The sequence below is a fragment of the Cherax quadricarinatus genome, chromosome 1, assembly GCF_038502225.1.
Source record: "Cherax quadricarinatus isolate ZL_2023a chromosome 1, ASM3850222v1, whole genome shotgun sequence".
In the NCBI taxonomy this organism is placed as follows: Eukaryota; Metazoa; Arthropoda; class Malacostraca; order Decapoda; family Parastacidae; genus Cherax; species Cherax quadricarinatus.
Genome location: NC_091292.1, coordinates 80526518 through 80534959, shown reverse-complemented (window position 1 = coordinate 80534959; position 8442 = coordinate 80526518). Strand labels below are relative to the sequence as shown.

Here is an 8442-nt window from a genome sequence, read left to right as displayed (position 1 = left end):
TAAAGTGAATGGGGTAATTGGTTAACCACTATTGGAGGACATTGTGCCTGAAAGGACTTGGAGCTACCCATCATTTTCTTGGATTAAACCTGATTACCTCCCATTCTCCAGGCTCTGTGTATGCTCCTTGTGGGTTTTTCCCTACCTAATGAACATCCCTCCCCGTTGAGAGGCCCTTAACCAAGGAAATTGTACCTGATCTTCACTTCCTTTGATCAAGCTTGATTGCCTTCATTACACCAGTCACTGTATGACTACAATGGACATAGTACTCCCCAATGAATATACCAATGAGTGATCTTCCAGGTCAAAGCTCTCTTCAGATCTCTCAACTTTTCTCATTTCTTCCCTAATATCAGTATCCCTTCAAGGATATTGAAGGACTCTTGATTCAAAGAATTTGAACCATTTCTCACATCAAACCTACTTAGATGAGATGGCACTTAAATGACAGCAAAGAAATGAGTGAGATACTGAAGTCCCAATATAACTTGGCATTTAGTGAGCTGTTAACCAGACTAAGAGTCAACAATCTAAATTAATTTTTTGACTGAGGCTCAATTCAAACATCTCTGATATTACCCTAACACCACAAGACTGAAAAAGCAATAAATGACATGCCCATGCGCTCTGCCTCAGGCCCAGACTCGTGGAACTCTGTGTTCATCGAGAACTGCAAGAAGTCCCTTTCACATGCCTTTAGCATTCTATGAAGAGCATAGACACAGGGGTCACCCCACAATCATTAAAAACAACATGGTCCCACTTCTCGAAGATCTCTACTTGGAGGGTATTCCAGGGATCAGCGCCCCTGCAGCCTTGTCCACAACCAGGCCTCCCAGTGGATCAGGGCCTGATCAACCAGGCTGATACTGCTGGCAGCACATAGTCCAACACAAGAACCACTGCCCAGCTGATCCGGCACTGACTTTGAGCATCTGTCCAGCTCCCTCTTGAAGGCAGCCAGGGGTCTATTGGTAATTCTTCTCATGCCTGGTGGGAGGCTATTGAACAGTCTTGGGCCCCAGACACTCATTGTGTTTTCTCTTAGTGTACCAACGGTGCCCCTACTTTTCATTGGGGGTATTTTGCACTGCCCAGTCTTATGCTTTTATAGGGAGTGATTTCTGTGTGCAGATTAAGGACCATTCCTTCTAGGATTTTCTAAGTGTAGATTATGATATATATCTCTTTTGCCTGCATTCCAGCAAGTACAAGTCAGGTGTTTCCAAGCATTCCCAGTAGTTAAGGTGTCTGGCAATACAGCAATTGCAAAGAATTACAGACCAATAGGGCTGAAGTCCCACATCATAAAAATCTTTGAAATGGCTCTAAGAAGCAAGATTGCTACACACTTGGATACCCATCAGTTGTGCAACCCAGGGCAGATGGGTTTAGACTAGGTCGCTCCTACCTGTCCCAACTACTGGACCACTGTGACATGGTCTTGGATGCTCTGGAGAACAAACAAAATGCAGATATAGTATACACAGACTGCAAAAAGCCTTCAACAAGTGGCCCCTCAAGGAAGGTTCCTTGATGTTGGTGAGGGGCTCTTGATTTAGAGAATTGGATCTGTGCTCCAGTTCCCCGAATTAAGCCTGAATGCCTTCCACATCCCCCCCCCCCAGGCGCTGTATAATCCTCCGGGTTTAGCGCTTCCCCCTTGATTATAATAATAATAATAATTCAACAAGTGGACCCATGATGTGATAGCACACACAATGCTTTATTAACATCTCCCTTGTTTATGCCCGTCATCCACTTATACACTTTCAATATCTCCCCTCATTCTACGCCTCTCCAGAGAGTGGAGATTTAAGGCTTTAAGTCTATCTTCATATGGGAGATTCCTTACACAGCAAATCATTTTAGTCATTCTTCTCTGTATGTTCTCCAATGAATCTATATCCATCCTGTAGTAAGGAGACCAAAACTGATCAGCATAATCTAAATGAGGCCTCACTAGTGATGTATAGAGCTGTAAAATAACTTTAGGGCTTCTGTTACTTATACTTCTTGAGATAAATCCAAGTAATCTGTTTGCCTTGTTGCGCACACTTAGGCACTGCTGCCTTGGCTTTAGGTTTCTGCTTACCATGACTCCCAAGTCCTTTTCACACTGTATGATGAAGCTCTACTTCACCTAGTTTATAGCTTCGAGGGTTATTTTCATTACCAAGGACCAGTACCTTACACTTATCCACATTGAACTTCATCTGCCATTTTTCAGACCAAGGCATTAATTTGTCTAAATCCTTCTGCAGTTCATTGCTATCCTCCTCAGAGTGAATCATACGGCCTATCTTTGTATCATCAGCAAACTTGCTCATGTCATTCGTAATCCCTTCATCAAGGTCATTAATGTAAATTATGAACAAGAGAGGGCCTAAAACTGATCCTTGTGGAACGCCACTAGTGACTAATCCCCATTCAGATTTCACTCCATTAATGGTAACTCTCTGCTTTCTATTGGTAAGCCATGCCTCTATCCATGCTAGAACTTTACCTCCTATACCATGAGCTGCCACTTTTCTTAAGAGTCTCTTGTGAGGTACTCTATCGAAGGCTTTACTAAAATCCAAATAAACAATATCATATTCTTTATCACTGTCTACTGCCTCAAATGTTCTATTGAAGAACGTCAGTAAGTTTGTCAGGCAGGAACGACCTCTCGTAAACCCATGCTGAGATTCATTTATCAAGTTATGCTCTTCAAGGTGACTTCTAATAATGTCATCTATAATTGATTCTAGTAATTTACCAACTATAGATGTCAGGCTTATTGGACGGTATTTTGAAGGAGTGGACTTATCCCCTGATTTGAATATAGGAACCACATTGGCCATCTTCCACAACTCTGGCACAACACCATTAAGGATGGATGCATTGAACATACTCGTTAATGGCTGACTAAGTTCCATCTTGCATTCCTTAAGTACCCTGGAAAATAACTCATCGGGCCCCGGGGACTTATTTTGCTTCAGTTTGTCTATCTGTTTGATAACCTTGTCCCTTGTGACAGTAATATTAGTCAATTTGAATTCGTCAGGAACTGAATAATTGTTAATTACGGGAATCTCATTTACATCTTCCTGTGTAAAAACTGACAAAAAATAGTCATTAAATATGGAACACATTTCCAGTTCGTTATCCATCAGCTGTCCATTCCCAGTTTTCAGAGGTCCTACTTTTTCCTTCACCTTCGTCCTATACACTTGAAAGAACCCCTTTGGATTATTCTTTGATTCATTAGCAACTCTAATTTCATAGTCACGTTTAGCCTTTCTAATCCCCATTTTTACTTCTCTTTTAAGCTGAACATATTGGTCAGTAAGGTTAACCTCTCCCCTTCTGATGCGCCTATATATTCCCCTTTTCTCCCCTAATAAATGCTTTAGCCTCCTGTTAACCCATTTGGGATCGTTATTATCAGATCTAATTTCTCTCTGGGGAATGTATATACTCTGGGCACGGTGTACATTATTAAGAAAAGAATCATAAACGCAGATCCCTTCGTAATCATAAGTATGATCATCGTCAATAAAATCAAGATTTGACAGGTGTTCCCTAAGTCCATTATAATCGGCAGAACGAAAATCAGGGATTTTTACTGTATTATCATTATTCTTGTATACCCAGTTAATGCTAAAAGTGATGGATTTGTGATCACTTGCGCCAAGCTCTTCAGTGATCTCCAGATTATTTACGAGTATTTCCTTATTTGACAAGACTAAGTCTAGCAAATTACCACCCCTGGTAGGCTCTGTTACACACCGCTTCAGAAAACAGTCTTGAACTGTTTCCATAAAGTCACTGGACTCCAGATAACCGGTCAAAGAATTCCAGTCTATTTGACTAAAGTTAAAATCCCCTACAATCACTATGTTATTGTCTAGAAGCCCTAACAATTTCGTCCGAAAGAAGTCTCCTTCTATCGTGATCCAAGCCTGGAGGTCGGTATATTACACCTAGAATTAGCTTTTCTTGACCTTCTAAAAACTCTACCCAGATTCTGTTGCTGTTCCATCTATTTTTATACCTGTTTTTATGCAACAGTTAATATTTTCTCGAACATATAATGCAACTCCTCCCCCCTTCCCACAACATCTATCCACATGGAACAACTTAAACCCTTGAATATTACACTCAGCAATCATATCCCGACTCTTTAAATCATACCACGTTTCAGTTAATGCAATGACATCGAAGTTCCCAGCACATGCTATCAAACGTAGTTCATTAATCTTATTTCTTGCACTTCGACTGTTAGCATAAAATACCATTATATGTTTTTTCTTCTGCACATTTTTCCTATTCATCTTTGTTTTTACACAATTTCTGAAATTATCATTACCTAGGAGAGGAGGAGTTTGAGGTAATCAGTCCCTCAGCCTGGAGTCGATGTGTTCAGTCCATCAATCTTGTAGAATGTACAGCATAGGGCCGTAGACGTGGCTTATATACTGTAGTGAGGTGAGGCGAAGCAGGAGGAGGTGGGGTCATAGTATATAAGCCACGTCTACGGCCCTATGCTGTACATTCTACAAGATTGATGGACTGAACACATCGACTCCAGGCTGAGGGACTGATTACCTCAAACTCCTCCTCTCCTTATGCCTTTCTACTTTGTATTGGACTGATGAAGCCACTGTGTGGCAAAACGTTTCCTGAATAAAGATTCCCATATGTTGCATAAGTGTCTCAATCTTCAACTTGTCGGTTTTCAAACCATTGATCACAACTGTCAGACACTGCAGCATCATGGGATCTTGTTACAAAGAATTCTTCAACACTTGTCCAACCTTTGGACGAAGACCTACTTCAACTAGTGGATGATACCACTATGACCCCACCTCCTGCTTCGCCTCACCTCACTACAGTATATAAGCCACGTCTACGGCCCTATGCTGTACATTCTACAAGATTGATGGACTGAACACATCGACTCCAGGCTGAGGGACTGATTACCCCAAACTCCTCCTCTCCTTACGCCTTTCTACTTTGTATTGGACTGATGAAGCCACTGTGTGGCGGAACGTTTCCTGAATAAAGATTCCCATACGTTGCATAAGTGTCTCAATCTTCAACTTGTCTGTTTTTCAAACCATTCATCACAAGTGGAAAGTGTTGGCTAGAAGAAAAAACTAAAGATGTTAACTCCGGTAGATTTGGAAGAAGAAAACGAGGGGCACAGATGGAGCTCCTGAGATTGTCGACAGGTTGTTTTTGAGAATAGGAGCGAGAGGTAGTGGTAACGGAGTTTCATCGGATACAGGTCTAGGTCGCTTGGACGGGAGACTGGAGTTGGTTCGTCTTTTGATGTACGAACGATCCGAAAATCAACGCACTGTGGGGGATTGGGGGGGAAGCCAGAATCATGGTCAAGGTTGTGCGAAGGTCAGACATATCGAAAGGGTCAATCGGAGCCTCGTTACAGTTGGGTTACAAGGTGCTACCCGAAGGCGGTACTGGTTCTTGAAAAGTCCAAAGATAGGTCAGTTGACGAACTGGGATCGTGTAAGGATGCCGCTGAAGGAGGTGATCCGGGAGGAGGGAGTTTATGGATATTTATGTCTATGATGAGGTTTATTTTTTCCTTTTTTTCTCAAAAAAAAAATGAAGGCTATTGTGGAAGGGTCTAACTCCACGGAGAAACTAAAAGAGACCGTATATTCCCTTCCGAGGTCAAGAGGTCCCTCGGCACGGCTGGAAAGGCAGATGCTATATGGAACCCGTTGCTATCCAAGATAGCAACCTCACATCCACCGAGCCACCTCCACAGACAAAACAGTGGTCAGAAACCAGCTGCAAGGCATACCCCCCTTCGGCAGCCACCTCCCGGAACCGACAGGCAGCCTCCAGAACTAAACCCGTGTCCTTGAGGACACCCAAAGCCACCCTCCCAAGTTTCGGAGGGCGAATCAGCACATCCATAGTTAATCCAGATTCCACAGCAAAAACACCATCGAGGGTCTCAATGGAAAGACACAGACAACGATTCTCTTTCCTCGACCCAGGAGCTATAATTTCTGATGGGAAAATTCCCAAATGCCGAAAGTAGGAAAGAGAGGGAGGATAGGGGAGGGGTTGGGAATTGTGGTGGGACAGGGAGGAGTGGGGGGCGGATAGATTTGGTCCGAGGAAGAAGACTAAAAGGGCCAGTTCCCTAGATCAAGAGTTTCTTCACCACGGTCAAGAACTAATTCCCCCCTTGAAGAAGAGTAAACAAATGAAATGTGTTCTCCATTAGTGAGAGCGAGGCAGATTATTATTATAATCAAAAAGAAGCGCTAAGCCACAAGGACTATACAGCAGAGCGAGGCAGAGGTGTGAGCAGCTTCAACTGCTTCATTCACTTTGTGTATACAAATATTCTGAAAAGACTATCTCTCTCTCTTTCTCGATGTGTATATACACTCGGAACAGTGTATATCCCTATATTAGGGATTAAAGTATCCCTGACAAGGGTAGAGATGACAAGAAACCTTAAAATGAAATATGAAAATAAAAATAAATTAATTATTTGATATGCTCAAAAGTAAGCCACTTAATATGCAAAATATTTCCGGCAAAATAATATTATAACTTACATTCTACTTGATTCTAGCACCAGAATGTAATTTCAGATATTGTGTAGCAATACAGAATGAGTAATTCTTTCGTGTAGTTGATAAGCTTCAAACCTAATAACCAGCTGCTGACTTCACTCATTACTCCTCAGTAAGTGACAAACTTTTGCAGGTGTTGGGTGTAGGTTTTGTTAGTGATACTTAAGTGTTGAGACCCACGAGGAATTACGTAGGCCGACTGAATATATTACGGAAACGAATCTTAGGGATTGATGAAGAGTTCCGTGGATACCATAGACGAGGCACCTGGAGGTAAGACTTGTTTACCTACTTTTCATAACCCTGGAGGACGCCATTTGTTTCCAGTGACAGACCTTCAAGGTCTCTGTCACTGATGTTGAGCGGCTCTAGATCGAAGGAGGTCGCTGTGTGACCCTAATGGGTTTAGCTCTTCTTGATTATAATAATCTTGATCGCAGGAACTGGGGCTACCTTCCCTTAGAATCAAACTTTGTTACCTCCCATTCCCAACGATGATAATATGAGTAAACGAAAAGTATAGATTCAAGGTGTGTATATCGGGAGGTGCTCTTGATCTAGGGAATTGGATCTGTGCTTTAATTCCCTGAACTAAGCCTGAATGCCTTCCTCCCCCACAGGCGCTGTATAAGCCCTACGGGTTTAGCTCTCCCCATAATAACATCGGGAGGTGTATGTCTGTGTATACACTTCTTTATTAGTGTTAATAGAATTACTTTACTGTATGACTACATTTTTTTTTTGGGGGGGGGGGAGTGCTAAACCCATAGGAATCGTACATCACTTAGGGGATGGAAGGCATCCAGACACCATTCAAAGAATTGGATCACAGGTCTAATTCATTGGATCAAGAGCCCCTCACTAGTCCTTTGAAGGGACTTGACTATGTGAAACTATTGTTAATTTAAAATTGAGGCGTAAATTAGCAATGGAATGTTAGTGATTGCCCAGATGCAGGTAATAGGATTTAAACTAGAGCGTTCTCGATCAGGTCTAATCATCCTAGACAGATATGGTAATTGGTCAGTAAATGGGTGGATGAACATCAGTGAATTTTACATGAGAGTTTAGCATTTTTATGATAGAATTGGGTGGGCGTATGGACTTCCTAGTTTAATGGACTTTCCTAGAGGGAATTTCAATTAGTTAGTGTTTTCAGGCTCACTGCATACTGTATTTACGAACTATCACACGTTTATTCAATAAATACGATTGTTATGGGCGTAGATTAGTGTTATGTATATTTAACTTAGGATAACTAAAATAATGGAGTTATTTAACAAGGATTAAACTAGCACACGTAATGCTGAATAATGATAGGAAAGAGAAAGGGTTGCCAATACAAAGTAATTCAAGTATACAATATTATGTAACTTATGATCTCATTGAATGTCATGTGGCCGTAGTAGTTTTGACAGATACTATTTACAGTGGTCGGAAAAAAAGTAACACTGCCAAGCCTAACATACCTAAACACCTCCAGGCATAGTACATTTACTTTGGAGAGCGTAGGTCATTTCAGAGGTTGTCCCTCGGGGGAGGGAGGTTTGGCCCCTCGGGGGAGGGAGGTTTGGCCCCTCGGGGGAGGGAGGTTGTCTTTCAAGGAAGGGTGAATGCACCTAAGTTTAGCTTTTTCCCCACAAAACAAAATCCAAAGAGTTAGTGTTTGGCTGAAGCTTGAAGATGCGTCAACTGCAGGTGGATCATTAAGACTGCACTTCACCTTTGCATTAACATAAAGAATAATACATTACATAGAAATTAGATATATACATTGATGTATATACATTTTAGTGTAAATAGCCCTGTGGAAGCCAAAAACTCCAAAATA

At 41.8% G+C, this 8442-nt stretch overlaps 1 protein-coding gene across 1 annotated transcript in view; it reads left to right on the top strand.

The window, feature by feature from the left end:
* Positions 1-6713: 6713 nt before the first annotated feature.
* The window catches only part of LOC128685702 (serine/threonine-protein kinase SIK1), a gene marked incomplete in the record, with an annotated part of 422602 nt that continues 420873 nt past the window's right edge, over positions 6714-8442 (top strand). The window contains 1 exon segment of the mRNA XM_070083104.1: positions 6714-6884.